This window comes from Nicotiana tomentosiformis, chromosome 7 (assembly GCF_000390325.3).
Source record: "Nicotiana tomentosiformis chromosome 7, ASM39032v3, whole genome shotgun sequence".
Taxonomy (NCBI): Eukaryota; Viridiplantae; Streptophyta; class Magnoliopsida; order Solanales; family Solanaceae; genus Nicotiana; species Nicotiana tomentosiformis.
Genome location: NC_090818.1, coordinates 62403553 through 62421724, shown reverse-complemented (window position 1 = coordinate 62421724; position 18172 = coordinate 62403553). Strand labels below are relative to the sequence as shown.

General features: G+C 38.4%; 1 long non-coding RNA gene across 1 annotated transcript; it reads right to left on the bottom strand.

Annotated features, from left to right (window-relative positions):
* Positions 1-4148: 4148 nt before the first annotated feature.
* On the bottom strand, positions 4149-4815 carry LOC117279005 (uncharacterized). Its single transcript, XR_004509396.2, has 2 exons — positions 4607-4815; positions 4149-4451 (listed from the first exon to the last, which is right to left on the bottom strand). It is a non-coding gene; the product is annotated as an uncharacterized lncRNA (long non-coding RNA).
* Between the last annotated feature and the right edge of the window lie 13357 nt (positions 4816-18172).

The window sequence follows — 18172 nt, the reverse complement described above, 5'->3', positions numbered from 1 at the left end:
GAGACACTAGGTCTAATGAATCCCTTGTCAAGAAAATCTTGCGACAAATCCTTCAATTCCTTCAACTCAACTGGGGCCATACGGTATGATGAAGTAGAAATTGCCTGAGTGCCCGGACCCAAATCAATGCAGAAGTTAATATCTCTGTCGGGTGGCATTCTCGACAAATCTGTAAGAAACACCTCTGGGAACTTGTGCATAACTGGTACTGAATCCATGGAAGGAACCTCCGCACTAGGATCATGGATATATGCCAAATCTGCTAGACATCCTATCTCGACCATACACCAAGCCTTCACATAAGAAATAACCCTACTAGTAGAATGGCCAGGAGTCCCTCTCCACTCAAAATCATTAGTAAGAAACTCTAATTCATTTCCTTTCAATTACACAATACTTTTCATGTGTTTTCAACATCAAATCTAGGATTTCGATGGTAGAAATTAGGGATTTTGATAGAAATTAAGAATTTTGTAAAAATTGAGATTTAGACCTCAAGTTGGGGTTGGATTTCAAAACAAATTATATAACTGGGCTCGGGGGTGAATGGGTAATCAAGTTTTGGTCTGAATCTGAGGTTTTGACCAAGCTGGCCCTGGGAACTTTTTTTTAAAATTCATTAAAGATTGAATCTTTTATACTCGCGAGTAGTTTCTAAAGCTTATTTTGAAAATTTGATTGATAATTGGTTAGATTTGGTTGGTTTGGAGACTTATTCAAAAGGCAAGACCGTGGTTGGTTGATTGCCTTGGTCTCGGAGTGAGGTAAGTGTCGTGGTTAACTTTGACTTGTGAAATGACTTATATATAAGGTGACAAGTACGTATGCGTTGTCATAGGGTTAAAGCATGCAGGTAGAGACTGTTCTATTGTATTATGTTGTTTCAATGATTATGCTTTCCATGCATTAGTTAGATTTCTACTTCTTTAATTGTTCGCCTTCTTATTTATTGATTATTTTAATTTGTTGGGATTTGAAAGTTGAGTTGGAGTGTCCTTATACTATGATTGAAGTGGAATTACTTCCCACATTGATTTCCTATTTTGGATTAGTGTTGTCGCTTGGTGAGAAAAAGTGAAAAGCACGAAGTGTGTTGCCGTGCCTTATTTACATAAAATATTATTTATTTGAGAGATTGTGAGGATTAAAGTACGAAGGATGATGTCGTACTTTTGAATGCTTATTATCATTTATTATATCACGTGGGAAGAGATTAAAAGCACGAAGGGTGATGCCGGGCCATTTCATTATCAAATCATTATCATATGGTGAGGATGAGAGTAAAAGCACGAAGGGTGATGCCGTGCTATTGTTGACTTCATTGCTTTACTTGATTTCTGGATTGATGATTTAATTGGTTGCACTGTTGTTGTTTTCGAAAAAAGGCTAATTGGTGATTTTTGTACTTCCTGTTCTTATCGTATTCCCCTTTCTACATGTTCCCTTCTAGTCAATATTTTAATTGTCCTACTTGTTATTTTGTTGCTATATATATATATATATATATATATATATATATATATATATATATATATATATATATATACACACACACACTTGTACATGATTTACGTAGGTGTCTTGTCATAGCCTCGTCACTACCTTGTCGGGGTTAGGCTCGACACTTACGGAGTACACTGGGTCGTTTGTACTCATGCTACACTTCAGCACTTCTTGTGTAGATACTGGTATTGGTCCTAACGGTGTCTAGTGGTGTCTGCTCGAATTCAACTGTATTGGAGACTTGAGGTATAACTGCACGACGTCCGCAACTCTGAAGTCCCCTTCTTCACCCAGTTTACTGTTTATTTAGTTTCAAACAATTGTACTTTATTTTAGACTGTATATGTAGTATTCTAACTGCTCATGTACTCGTGACTCCGGATTTCTTGGAGTAGTTAGCATTGCGTTATATCTAAAACACTGTGTTAAATTTTGAGTTTATTAATTGTTAAATATCATTACTCTATAATAATTATTAAAGACTGATTAATTAATTTAATAACGTCGACTTGTCTAGCAAGTAGATGTTAGGCGTCATCACGGTCTCGAGGTTGGAAATCCGGATCGTGACAATTTTACTTAGAAAAATTGAATTAAAAAGTTCCTACCATTTCTAAGAAGTAGTTTTACTTGTACTCTCTTGTTTAAACATATTGGAAAAAACAATAATATTTCATGTCATATATATTCGATAAGAATGGTGATTAATGGCTGGTAATTACGAAAATAGAATTTTCCATTCCAAACAACTTTTTCAAGCGTTTTATAATTTTTAACAGTTTTAGGGAAGAAAGTATTTAAAAGAAGAATTTGATGATTTGAATTAACATTACTAGACATAAAGGTACAGCTAATCCGCTTATTTATTTATTTATTTATTTATTTATGCTGTCCTTAATTATTTCACACTTAGGAATATCTCATGTGATAATATACGTCATGTTGGAACAAAGTTTCATACTCCATACTTTTATACTCAATTTGGCCATGGCTTTAGAATAACTTAGTAGGCGTTGGTTCCCCAAATTGTCTCCATTTTTTATATATTTAAAGTTGATCCAAGTTCAAAATATTATGGTACATAAGCATAATAAAGTGCATGTAACTAAAGCTGGTTTATTGCCGGAAGGTGGGGGCAGCAACCAATTTTGTCTCTTTTCTTTAAGCAAATCTGCAAACTAAGATCGCAACGGAAATTTTATGCTTTTTTATTAAATTATAATGGAGTCGTTACTGTTTTCATAATAGTTTATATTGTAGATGCTTCATCAACCGTTTCTGGATGGATCATATTAATATACGAAAGATTTATGTTATACTCACTGATAACATAAAGATTTTATATTATCAATATATTTTAGTTTTTATCAATATATTTTAGTTTGTGATTATAGGTTAGTAACAATTTTCATTAGGTTATCAGTTAACGTTTGTTATAGAAATTTCATACAATTATTTATAAGTAATTTAATTGCATAAACATTTTTATGCAGTAAATTTGACGATATGATGATCAATTTTTTAATCTACTTGATTAAGACAAAGGAAATTGGTTAACGTAATAACAGCCACAGTGGGCGGGAATACATGTGATCCACATAACAATGTATCTCTTGGATCTTTTGTTATCCACAATAAGATCCCTTATAGTCAACGGAAATATGGTTTACGGACTGAGGGATCTTAAGGGCATCAAATGACTCATATGACAAGATACCACTATTTCTTTTTCATTTATTATACAAAACTAGTGAATTTACTCGCGCTTCGTGCGATTAATAAAGGACTTAAATAATTTTTTTAATATCTGAATATTAAAATTATATTAGTCATCGAATCTAAATGTATTAGAGTTCAAGTTTTAATCAATTTTATTATTATCGATCTTATATTTTTTTTAGCTTTTTCTTATTGGGGTTTTATTGTTAGATAGTTAATCCTTTTTCTTAATAACCTAAACGTATATACGTGATACTATACCTATTTCTCATTTTTTACCTTTTCTTTTTTTTTTCTTCTTATTTTCTTTATTGCTTTCGTAACCATTTATTTTTCAGAAAAAAATGTCAAATATAAAAATACAAACTCAAATATAAATTACAGAAAATAGTCCAAAAACGTTGACCTACTGATATTGTCGAGTCTCAGCATATTTAATCTCGCATGAAAATATTAAAAATAATTCTGGATAGTTGACTCGCTCATCGCTTTATGAAAATTAAAGCCTTGCCTGTATTGGCTTGATGAATTGCCGCATGTCAAGCTATGTGAATTGGCTTAAAATGAAAGTGAAAGAAGTGATAAAATTATGAGTAATTGAAAAGAAGACGACATTGGTGAATATACTAATAAACTCTGACTGAAGGATTTTTTGAGGGAAGTGGTGAAAAAAAGATAGAGAAATTGATGAGGAAATATTTTATACCATACATTTTCATTCCTCCCCCCTCCCGTTTTCTTTCCTTATTTTTCTTTTTCTTCTTTTCTTTCTCCCCATTTTATTTTCCTTTCTCTCCTTTATCTTTTTCTCTTGGTTCTAATTGGCGTTCCGCTCCTCTTTCCATTTGATAGGCGAAAGTATTTTATTCTTCTAGATTTTCTGTAAATTCGCAGGCTTATTTTCTTTGTCTTGCTATACAATGCTCTTATATTTTAAAATGGTCACCATAGTATATAAATTCAATGAAGAAACTGTAATATATTTTATTTTTCAACAGCACTAACAACATGTGCCATCAAAGAGACCAATAATTTAATATGTATATATAAAAGAAAAACGAAGCACCTGAAGTAGATGAATAAAATCTTCAAACTCAATATTTTCAATCCCTGCCAAAGCTCTTAGGATTTGACCATGTGGCTTCTTGTTCTCCTCGGTAGATGTACTCATCAAGAAATATGTTGTAGCTCCTCTCCTCACCGCCATAAAATGATGGTGTTCTAAGGTACTATAAAAAGCATCAAACATCAAATACTGTCACATTTACAGAAACACATGTATGCAAAGTTCATATATCAAACAAAACAGAATAATATCACACATCATATACTATTCCCATTTAATGAAACAAAGGTATGTTAAAAAAAATAATTGACATCTCACCATATCCAACCCTAATGAATCAAGAGAACAATAGATTAAATTAAACAATCACATCTTTATTTTAGGGAGGGGAAGAAAATGACGATATTCAATAGAGCCTTATAGACCTTCCTATTAGACCTTCCCATTAGCTACTTTAGATTTTGTTTGAGAGTACACAGTATTCACCGCTGTAAAGCTTTATGAATTGGATTTTATTAACTGCCGTGTATCCTTTCAAAGTAGCAGTTACTTTTATTAATTGTTGCAATAGTCGTGAATCCTTTAAATTGCAACTGTAGCAGCCGTTTTTGGAAGAACACGATAGCCGTTTTTGGAAGAACACGACTGGTGAGGTATTAATTGTCATATTAGGAGAACATAAATAATAATAAATGAATAAGTAATAAATGAAAAAGAAAAACAAAGTAGCAGTTACTTTTATTAATGCGAGTAAAAGTATTGAAGCGACTGCTGGTGGGAAAAAAAAGAGTAAAAAATGCTAAGCACATTAAGTGGAAAAAATAGGCAAAAAATGAAAAAGTGGCGGAAAAAATGAGAAATGAGATAAATGTAATTCCTGGTATTAAGAAATGCCACTTAACCGGGCCTAGGGCCATCAATTATATATATATATATATATATATAGATTACAGTTTTATATGACTTCTTAACTGTTGGATATTACGCTGAAGATCTATTTATTATTCTCTCCCATTTCTGTATTATCTTGAAGACATTTGGGGATGTCACGACCCGGAATTCCCATCATCGGGACCGTGATGACGCCTAACATTTCACTTGCTAGGCAAGCCAACGTTAGAATAGTTTTTGTCATTTTTAACAATTCAAATTAAATAATAGCCAAGAAACTAAATAATCTGAAATATAGCGAGAAAATCATAACAATAGCGATATCTAGATACAATCCCAGAACTGGTGTCACAAGTATACGAGCGACTAGAGTACTACAAATAACAGTTTGAATGAAAGCACAACTGTCTGAAATACAGTAAACAACTAGAGAGATATGAAAGGGGACTTCAGGGCTGCGGACGCCGTGCAACTGTACCTCAAGTCTCCGTAAAGCAATCAATCTGAGCAATCTACTGACCGCCGCTAGGACCGACTGCAAAATCTGCACAAAAAGTGCAGAGTGTAGTATGAGTACAACCGACCCCACGTATTCTGTAAGTGTCGAGCCTAACCTCGACGAAATAGTGACGAGGCTAAGGCGGGTCACTTACAATAATCTGTACGCACAATAATAATTTTAATTGAAAAGGAAACAAAGGAAATGTAAGGTGGTTAACTTATGAAAATAAACGAAATCCTCGAAATCAGTAAATCCAGAAACATCAGTCCTCAGACTTTCGTATCAAAATATTGAAAGCTAACACAATGCTACAATGAATACAAAACACACAATCCATTGTGACGCGCAACCCGCATCGTACAAACACAATTCTCCCTTATTTTACCATATCAATAACAAATATAACATGTAAAATCCGTTGCGGCGCGCAACCCGATCCCACCGTACAAACACAATCCTCCGTTATTTCACCATATTAATAACAAAAATAACATGTAAAATCTGTTGCGGCGCGCAACCCATTCCCACCGTACAAACACAATCCTCCCTTATTTCACCATATCAATAACAAGAATAACATGTAAAATCAGTTGCGACGTGCAACCTGATCCCACCATATAATCAGAATCAATATCACAATCCTCCTTTATTTCACCATATCAAATCAGATATAAAGTATGTTGCGGCGTACAACCCGATCTCACCGTATCAATATGAATCCTCCCTTATTCCACCCGTTGCGGCATGCAATCCGATCCATAAACAGAATCAATAAATGTAATCAATTCAACAACTCAAATCTCAAGAATGTCTACGATTAAAGAACATGAAAACAAAGCAATAAGGGACCCCGGACCAAATCAAGGAATGCTATAATTAAATACAAAGCAACAAGACAAGCCAAATATATGACAATTAAAGTGTACAAGTAAGACAATTAGAGAAAGTAACAATTAATCACGGAATTATGGAAGAGACGAACATTTCAAAACAAGAGTAATAAGTGATAAGGAACAAGTTAAGGAATAGGAAGCAATTAAAGCATGTAAGAGTTAAGTCATGGAATAAAATAATTAATAAAATACGGGAAAGCATGAAAACAATTACTTTGACGGCATATATACACTCGTAACCTCGCATATACGCTATTACACCTGTAATTCATATAGCATATAGTGCAATGGTTCCTAATTCCCTCAAATCAAGGTTAGACCCAACACTTGCCTTGCTCCGCAATCAAATGAAAGCCCAACCCGGGGCTTTCCTCTAAAATTCGCCTCTAAACCAATCGAATCTAACCAAAACCGACTTAATATCAACAAACAATACTAGGGAAATCAATTACAATACATAAAGTTAAGATCTTTACATTTATTCCAAAAAGTCAACAAAAGTCAACCCCGGGCTCGCTTGGTCAAAACCCGATATTTGGACTAAAACTCGATTACCCATTCACCCCGAGCCAGATTATGTGATTAATTTTGAAATTCGACCTCGATTTGCGGTCTAAATAGTAATTTTACAAACCCCCTAATTCTACCCAAATCTCTAACTTCTACCATGAAAATCTTAGATTTAACGTTGAAAATACGTGAAAAGTTATGGGTAATTGAAAAGAAATAGATTAAAGTTGCTTACCAAAGTTTATGGGAGTAAAATTCTCTTAGAAAATCGTCTCTATGGTATTTAGGGTTCCTAAATATGAAAAGTTAGCCTAAAATCCCGTCCCTTAGCTATTTGTCCAGGCATAGATGTCGCAAATACGACCTGGGGTTTGCAAATGCGAACCCCACAAATGCGAAACCCGCAAATGCGAACTCCCCACATCTCTGCTGTAATCGCATTTGCGATGATATGTTCGCAGATACAAACTTAGATAGGTCGCAAAAGAGATCAATTGATCGCAAATGTGATCCCTGCTACCCCAGGCCATCTTCGCTATTGTGAACAGGATGTTCGCAAATGCGATCATCATAGACTTGGCCATTTGTCGTAATTGCGACCTCTGATCTCACATTTGGGAGACCCGCACAGGGATCACATCAGCTACTACCAAACTCTACCAAACTCACCAAAACGCGTCCGAAACTCACCTGAGCCCTCAGGGCTCCAAACTAAATATGTACACAAGTGTAATAACCACATACGAACTTGCTCGCATTAAAACACCATAATAACACCTAGAACTACGAATCAGACTCCAAAACGACTGAAATTTTCTAGGAAACTTAGGAACATTCAATTTCACAACTGGACGTCCGAATCACGTCAAATTAATACTGTTTTGCCCCAAATTTTTGCAGACAAGTCATAAATACTGAAATGAACCTATACCAAGTTCCAGAGCCGAAATCCGAACTCGATAACAACAAAGTAAACCTACAGTCACACTTAGAAATTCTTTAAACCTTTAAATTTTTAGTTTTCAATAAATTACGTAAAATTAAGTTAGGGACATTCGAATTCAATTCCAAGCATACGCCCAAGTCCCAAATCATGATACGGACCCACCGGGACTGTCAAAACACTGATCCGGATCTGTTTTCACAAAACATTGATTGTAGTCAGCTCTATTGAGTTTTAAGGAAAAAATTCACATTTTTATCAACTTTTTACATAAAAGTGTTTTGGAAAAAAATGCGGACTGTGCACGTAAATCGAGAAAGACTAAACAAAGCTATACGAGGTCTTGGATCACAGAAAGGAAGGCTAAAACTGAAATTAACCTATCGAGTCATCACTTTCTCCACCTATAAAATAAACGTTCATCCTCGAACAGACATAGAAAGGTACTTCGACTGGTGAAAAGGTGTGAATATCTACTTCGCATGCCCTACTCGAACTTCCACGTGGGTGCCTCGAACAACTGAGCTGCCTGATGTTTGATCGTGTAACTGGCACCATAGCCGATGAATTTCCTCAACTAGGAGAAAGAGAATAAGAATGATTATCAACATGTAAAAAGAACCTTGGCATTTAGACCTCAACCGCCGGACCTGCCGGGCTAGAATAGCCACCGGATCCTCCTGATAAGTGAAAAGATTATCCAATTGGACTGAGGTGAAATCTAACACATGGGATGGATCACCGTGATATTTCCGGAGCATGGACACATGGAACACTTGATGGACTGCTAACAAACTAGGTGGCAATGCCAGTCGATAGGCCACCTCACCCACTCTCTCAAGAATCTCAAAGGGTGCGATATACCTTGGGCTCAACTTGCCCTTCTTTTCGAACCTCATCACACTCTTCATGGGTGAAACCCGGAGCAATACCCTCTCTCCAACCATGAATCCAACATCACAAACTCTACGGTGGACATAACTCTTCTGTCTAGATTGAGCGGTGCAAACTCGATCCCGAATAACCTTGACCTTATCTAAGGCATCCTGAACCAAATCGGTACCCAACAACCGAGCCTCTCTGGGCTTGAACCATTCAACTGGTAAATGACACTGTCTCCTATATAATGCCTCATAGGGAGCCATTTGAATGCTCGACTAGTAGATGTTGTTGTAAGCAAACTCCACAAGCGGAAAGAAATGTTCCTAAGAACCGCCGAAATCCATAACGCAAGAGTGAAGCATATCCTTCAATATCTGAATAGTGCGCTCAGACTGCCTATCCGTTTGGGGGTGAAATGCTATACTCAACTCAACCTGTGTGCCTAACTCACACTTTACGGCCCTCCAGAAGTGCGAGGTGAACTTTGTACCTCGATAAGAAATGATAGACACGGGCACACCGTGAAGATCGACGATCTCGCGGATGTAGATCTTAACCAACCATTCTAAAGAATAGGTAATTGCCACTGGAATGAAATATGTCGACTTGGTCAACCTGTCCATAATGACCCATATTGCGTCGAACTTCTGCTGAGTCCGTGGGAGTCCAACAACAAAATCCATAGTGACACGCTCCACTTCCACTCAAGAATATCTAGCCTCTGAAGAAAACACCAGGCCTCTAATGCTCGTACTTTACTTGCTGATAATTTAGACACCGAGCTACATATGCAACTATATCCTTCTTCATCCTCCTCCACCAATAATGCTGCTGCAAGTCCTGATACATCTTAGCAACACCCGGGTGAATAAAATACTGGGAACTGTGGGCCTCCTAAAAAATAACCTCATGAAGCCCATCTACATTGGGCACACCAATACGAACCTATATCCGCAAAACCCCATCATCTCCAACAGTAACCATCTTAGCACCACCGTGCTGTACCGTGTCCTTAAGGACAAGCAAATATGGGTCATCATACTTGTGCTCTCTGATGCGTTCGTACTAGGATGACCGAGAGATTGTGCAAGCTAGAATAGGACTGGGCTCCAAAACATCTAACCTCACGAACTGATTGGCCAAAGCCTGAATATCTGATGCAAGAGGCCTCTCACCAATTGGGATATACGCAAGGCTACCCATACTCACTGCCTTTCTACTCAAGGTATCGGCCACCACATTGGCCTTCCCGGGATGATACAAAATGGTGATATCATAGTATTTCAACAACTCCAACCACCTCCTGTTACTCAAGTTGAGATCCTTTGCTTGAACAAATACTATAGACTCTGATAATCCGTGAATACCTCACACGACATGCCATAAAGATAGTGCCTCCAAATCTTCAGCGCATGAACAATGGCTGATAACTCTAAGTCATGAACATGGTAATTCTTCTCATGAACCTTCAACTGTCACAACACATATGCAATAACCCTGCCATCCTAGATCAATACTGCACTGAGTCCAATACAAGATGCATCACAATACACCATGTAAGATCCTGAAACTGTGGGCAATACCAACACTAGCGCCGTAGTCAAAGAAGTCTTAAGCTTCTTAAAGCTCAACTCACACTCATCCGACCATCTGAATGTGGTACCCTTTTAGGTCAATCTAGTCAATGGGACTACTATGGATGAAAACCCCTCTACAAACAGGCGATAATAACATGCAGGAAACTCAGGATCTCTGTAGCTGAAGTAGGTCTAGGCCAGTTCTGAACTACCTCAATTTTCTTAGGATCCACTTTTATGCCCTCTACCGATACAACATGCCCCAAAAAGGCGACTGAGTTTAACCAAAACTCAAACTTTGGAAACTTGGCATATAACTGGCTATCTCTTAGAGTCTGAAGTACAATCTAAAGATGCTGCTCATGCTCCTCTTGATTGCGGGAGTAGATCAAGATATCATCAATGAATACAATCACAAAGAATCCAAATAGGGCTTGAATACCCGGTTCATCAAATCCATAAATGATGCTGGGGCATTTGTTAACCCAAATGACGTCACTAGAAACTCATAATGCCTATAACAAGTCCGAAAATTTGTCTTAGGGACATCATATGCTCTAATCTTCAACTGATGGTAGCCAGACCTCAAATCAATCTTTGAAAAATGGCACCTTGGAGCTGGTCAAATAAGTCATCAATCTTTAGCAACCAATACTTGTTCTTGATAGTGACCTTGTTCAACCGCCGATAGTCTATACACATCCTCATATACCCATCTTTCTTCTTCACGAATAACACGTACGCACCCTAGTACGATACACTAGGTCTAATGAATCCCTTATCAAGCAAATCTTGCAACTTCTCCTTCAATTCCTTCAACTCCTGTGGGCCATATGGCATGGAGGAATAGAAATAGGCTGAGTGCCCGGAGCCAAATCAATACATAAGTCAATATCTCTGTCGGGTGGCATCCCCGACAGATCTTCAGGAAACACCTCTAGAAACTCACGCACAACAGGTACTGAATCCATGGAAGGAACATCCCGCACTTGAATCACGAACATAGGACAAATAATCTAGACACCCCTTTTCGACCATATGTCAAGCCTTCACATAAGAGAAAACACTGGTGGTAGAATGGCTAGGAATCCCTCTCCACTCTATTCGAGAAAACACTAGCATGGCTAAGGTCACCTTCTAGGCGTGACACTCTAATATAACATGATAAGATGACAACCAATCCATACCTAAGATAACATCAAAATCTACCATATCAAGAAGTAGAAGATCTGCGCTAGTCTCATGACTCCCAATAGTAATCACACACGAGTGATAGACGCGATCTACAATAATAGGATCTCCCACAGACACGGACACATACGTAGGAGCACTCAAAGAATCACGAGGCACAACCAGATATGCAGCAAAATAGGATGACACGTAGGAATAAGTAGAGCCCAGATCAAATAGAACTAAAGCATCTCTATGGAAAAATGGAACAATACCTCTGATAACAACGTCAGACGACTCGGCCTCAGGCCTAGCTGGGAAAGCATAACATCCGGGCTGGGCCCCACCACTCTGAACTACGTATCTGGGTCGACCTCGAGCTGGCTGGTCTCCACCTCTAATAGCCTGATTCTAGCTGGCTGAGTGGGCAGTGGAGCAACCGGTACCAGAACCATGGCAAGAGAATTCTGCTGTGGCATGCCGCCCAACAATCTCGGACAGAACCTCCTGATATGACCAGTACCTCCACACTCAATACACCCATCCTGCTATTATGGCGGCCGAAGCTGAAGTTGAATCAGAGGCACACTAATAGCTCAAAACACCACGGTGATAGCTCTGAATCAGAGGCACACTGATAGGAGCTCGTGGTGCACTGTAAGCCGGCTGCCCAGAATGAGGCACATAAGGACCACAACTCCCTAAAGCACTGTGAGATGCTTGAAGCGCTGACTGAAGTGGCATGGGAGGATGGCCCCTACCAAACGTACCCTTGACTCCAAATGAGGAACCACTAAAACTACTGGAATGACGAGGCCTCTTATTAGACACCGACCCCCTCTCCTAATCACGAACCATCATGATCCGTCTAGCAATATCTACAGCCCTCTGGATAGTAATATCATCTCTAGTCTCCTTGCCCATTTGTAGCCTGATAGTGAAAGTGAGCCCATCAATGAATTTCCTCCCTCTCTCCCTCTCAGTAGGAAGCAAGATAATGACATGGCGAGCTAGGTCCACAAATCGAGTCTCGTCATAGGTAATAGTCATACTACCCTAATGAAGGAGATCAAACTGCCTGCAGTAATCATCTCTCATAGTGACAGGGATGAACTTCTCTGAAAATAGCTGTGAAAACAAATCCAAGGTAAGTGCAGACAACCAAGCTGGTCTAGTCAACATATAATCTCTCCACCAGCTCTTGGCCGAACCAGTCATCTTAAACACTGTAAAGTCGACCCCATTGGTCTCAACTATACCCATGTTCTGCAATACCTCATGGCAGTGGTCTAGATAATCATGTGGTTCCTCAGAAGTTTCACCACTGAAATGAACAAGAAAGATCTTGGTAAACTTATCCAACCTCAACAAAGCCTCAGAATACATAGGGGGCCTATCACTGGCCTGTGCTGCAACAACCGGCTGAACCACCCCAACTGGCGGGGCTGCTGGAGTCTGATACTGGGGAGTCGCCTGCTTCAGGGTGTGAGTAGTAGGAGTCTGTGCTCCTCCCCTATCCCAAGAGAAGGCTGGTTCCACCGGGAATGCATCGGTCTGGGCCACACTCTCCATAAGGCCCACAAATTGAAGCACTGGAGTGGCTATGAACCCCTCTGGGACTTGAGCTAGTCCGATGGGTACAGTCTGAGCAGGAACCTCCTCCTCGTGATCAATCTGAGGCTTCACTATGAGTGCTGCTACTCGATCTCTAGGCTGAGCTCTGCCTCTGCCTCAGCCTCTTGCTGAGCCTCGGCCTCGGCCTCTTACTGAGCCTCGGCCTTGGCCTATGCCCCTAGTAGTAGCTGCACCAGGGGGCTCTGGCTCCTGTCCGGCTGTAGATGCAGTACGTGTTCTCACTATCTATGAGAGAATAATATTAGAATGGTTCAATCATTAATGGTAGAATAAATTCGCACAATAGAGAAACAAAGAAGTGAAACTTTTCCTAAACTCCATAGCCTCTGGATGATAAGTACATACGTCTCCGTAACGATCCTCTAGACTCTACTAAGCTTGCTCGTGACTTGTGAGACCTAGGCAACCTAGTGCAATGATAGCAACTTTTCACGACCCGGAATTCCCACTCTCGAGACCGTGATGGTGCCTAACATTTCACTTGCTAGGCAAGCCAACGTCAGAATAGTTTTTGCCATCTTTAACTATTCAAATTAAATAATAACCAAGAAACTAAATAAACTGATATATAGTGAGAAAACTATAACAACATCGATATCTAGATACAATCCCAGATCTGGTGTCACAAGTACACGAGCGACTAGAGTACTATAAATAACAGTCTGAATGGAAGCATAATTGTCTGAAATATAGTAAACATCTAGAGAGATATGAAAGGGGACTTCAGGGTTGCTGACGCCGTGCAGCTGTGCCTCAAGTCTCCATAAAACAATCAATTCGAGCAATCTACTAACCGCCGCTAGGACTGACTCCAAAATCTACACACGAAGTGCAGAGTGTAGTATGAGTACAACCAACCCCATGTACTCTGTAAGTGCCGAGCCTAACCTCGACGAAGTAGTGACAAGGCTAAGGTGGGTCACTTACAATAACCTGTATGCAATATAATACTAATAACAGGAAAGGAAAACACAGGAAAAGTAAGGCAGTTAACTTATGAAAATAAACTTAATCCTTGAAATCAATAAATCCAGAAACATCAGTCCTTAGAGACTAGTATGAAAATACTGAAAGCTAACACAATGCAACAATGAATACAAAACACACAATTCGTTGTGGCGCGCAACCCGTTCCCACCGTACAAACACAATCCTCCCTTATTTCACCATATCAATAACAAGAATAACATGTAAAATTCGTTGCGGCGCGCAACCCGATCCCACCATATAATCAGAAAATATCATAATTCTCCCTTATTTCACCATATTAATAACAAGAATAACACGTAAAATCCATTGCAGCGTGCAACCCGATCCCAACATATCAATATCAATCCTCTTTTATTCCATCCGTTCCGGCGTGCAACCCGATCCATAAACAGAATCAATAAATGTAATCAATTCAACAACTCACTTCACAAGAATCTCTACGATTAAAGAACGTGAAAACTAAGCAATAAAGGACTTCAGACCAAATCAAGGAATGCTATAATTAATACAAAGCAATAAAATAATCCAAATATATGACTGTTAAAGTGTACGAGGAAGACAATTAAGGCAAGTAGCAATTAATCACAGAATCGTGGAAGAAACAAACATTTCAAAACAAGAGTAATAAATGGCAAGGAACAAGTAAGGAATAGGAAGAAATTAAAGCATGTAACAGTTAAGATATGGAATAAGATAATTATTGAAATATGGGAAATCATGGAAACAATTACTTTGACGACGTATATACACTCGTCACCTCGCATATACGCCATTACATATGTAATTCACATAACATATAGTGCAAGAGTTCCTAATTTCCTCAAATCAAGGTTAGACCCAATACTTACCTCGCTCCGCAATTAAATCAAAGCTCAATAGGGGCCTTTCCTCTAAAATTCGCCTCCAAACCAATCGAGTCTAACCAAAACTGACTTAATATCAACAAACAATTCTAGGAAAATCAATTACAACACATAAAGTTAAGATCTTTATATTTTCCCCAAAAAGTCAAAAAAGTCAACCCTGGGCTTGCTCGGTCAAAATCCGAGATTTGGACTAAAACTCGATTACTCATTCACCCTCGAGCCCGATTGTGTAATTAGTTTCGAAATCCAACCTCGATCTGAGGTCTAAATCTCATTTTACAAAACTCTCCAATTCTACCCAAATCCCTAATTTCTACCATGAAAATCTTAGATTTAATGTTGAAAACACTTGAAAAGTAATGGATAATTTAAAAGAAATAGATTAAAGTTACTTACCAATATTTTTGGGAAGAAAATACTCTTAGAAAATCGTCTCTAGGGTGTTTAGGGTTCCAAAATATGAAAAATGGGGCTAAAATCCTATCCCTCAGTTATTTGTCCCGGCGCAGATATCGCAAATGCGACATTTGCGAACCCGCAAATGCGAAGAAGTAATGGCAAATGCAAACTCCCCACATCTCAGATGTCATCGCATTTGCGATGTTATGTTCGCAAATGCAAATTTGGACAGGTCGCAAAAGCGATCAAATGATCGTAAATGCGATCCCTGTTACCCCCAGGCCATCTTCACTATTGCGAACAGGATGTTCGCAAATGCGATCATTACAGACTTGGCCATTTGTCGCAATTGCAACCTCTGTGCTCTCATTTGCGAGACCTGCACACCAGGTCACACCAGCTACCACCAAACTCTACCAAACTCTCCGAAGCACGTCTGAAACTCACCCGAGCCATCAGGGCTCCAAACCAAATATGCACACAAGCGTAATAATATCATAAGACTTACTCACATGATCAAAATATCAAAATAATACCTAGAACTACGAATCATTCACAAAAAACGATTGAGATTTTCAAGAAAACTTAAGAACATGCAATTTTACAACCGGACGTCCAAATCACGTCAAATCAACTCCGTTTTACACCAAAGTTTTCAGACAAGTCATAAATACTGAAATGAACCTATACAAATTTCCGGAACAAAAATTCAAACCTGGTACCAACAAAGTCAACCTACGATCAAACTTAGGAGTTCTTTAAACCTTGAAATTACTAGTTTACAATAAATTACGCTAAATCAAGTTAGGGACTTTTGAATTCGATTTTGGGAATACGGTCAAGTCCCAAATCCCTATACGGACCCACCGGGACGTTAAAATACTGATCCTTGTCTGTTTTCACAAAACGTTGACTGTAGTCAACTCTAATGAGTTTTAAGGAAAAATTTCATATTTGCATCAATATTTCACATAAAATTTTCCTGAAAAAGATACGGACTGTGTACGCAAATCGAGAAAGGCTAAACAGAGCTATTTGAGGTCTTAAATCACAGAAATAAAGGCTAAAACTGAAATTGACTTATCGTGTCATCACAAGGGATCTAAAATTCATTAAACATTGAATTTTTGTTCCACAAAAACCATTTAGTTAGCATTGCACTCCTATTGATTAGTATTTCACTCCTATTTTTTATGAGTTTAAGTGCCATTGTTTACCCGTAAAAATGTACTATTGAATTTGTGTATATAATTTATAGACACATGGATTAGGATGATCTGATGAATCAAAAAATCAAAAAGTAGAAAGATAGTAAAATATAAATACTCAAAGAAAAGAACAAGCATGTATTTCAGATGTACTCCATTGGAGTCAAGCTAATAGTGAAGCTTCTGCAAAAGCCTTTTTGTATATAACTATGGAAAAATGCGAGAAAGAGAGATAACTTTGTTAATTCTTGTTCACCGTGTCCTACAATGAGTACAAATATCGCTATTTATAGTTAAATTTGAGGAGACAAGATTCTCAAATCTCGCTCTCTTAAAGATGAATAAAAATCCTCTGGACGGTTGTATAACATTGGAATAAACGCCAAGATTTTTTGGTTATTTTCTTCAACCGGTGACTTGCATTCAAATTCGCTCGTCCGATCTTTGTGTCTCCGGAATTCCTATAATACTGGCCACATGTCTGTATCCAATATTAATTGACTACTGACTTATATTCAACCTGCCACCACTGCCACATGTCTGCTCAAGAGATGTCCACCTATAAACTCTAAATTTTACCCAAGACAGATAGTCCCCCTACTTTCCGGTGACTTAACTTGATGTAACTGCAAAATAGATAAGACATTCTCTTTTTTTTGTGGCGAGAAAATTATTGAACGGCTTCTGACACTTGAAAGGACACATGCCTTTTTGCATTTGATGATCCTGACATGTGCCTCTCCGTGATTTGTCGAACAGTTTCGCCAATTACTAAGGTAATGATGACTTTGCCTTTTGAACCACCTATAATGTTACCCTTCTCATCACTTTTACGTGACTCTATTAAAAATTTCTTCAGCAAATCCTTCAATTCTCGGCAGCATCTCCTTCTAGAAAAACTCCAGATTTTCAACAACAAATTTCTCCGCTTCTGCCATTACACTTTGATCTATTCCATCATGTCTTCTGTTATTTCCATCTATGGTAACTCATTTGATGTCATTAAACAATAGACCTTGTGGTGGCCATGACTTCACAAGGTATAGACGTTGAGCCCCCTACCATAGGTACGATCATTCCTAAAGAATAGTATTTTATCAAGGATCTTCAGATCCAAAACACCTCTTCTAATCTAAAAAATGACAGAGATAGAACTGTCGGTGAGTCTCCTTCGTCCATTCAGTCGGCCAACATTCCTATTGTAAAGGAGGACTGTGGCTGGAGAAATATTAAAGTGTTGGCCCCACTTGAAGTGGAGAGGGCCACTATCAGCAAACCAGGGTATTTCATTTTTATACATATCATTTTACCCTCAGTCTCGGAAAGGAGATTAACCCCATTATTCTCAAGTATTTTCGGAATTACCAAGTCTATTTAGCTCAAGTAAGTCCGGTAATATGGTGTACTGTAGCGTGTCTC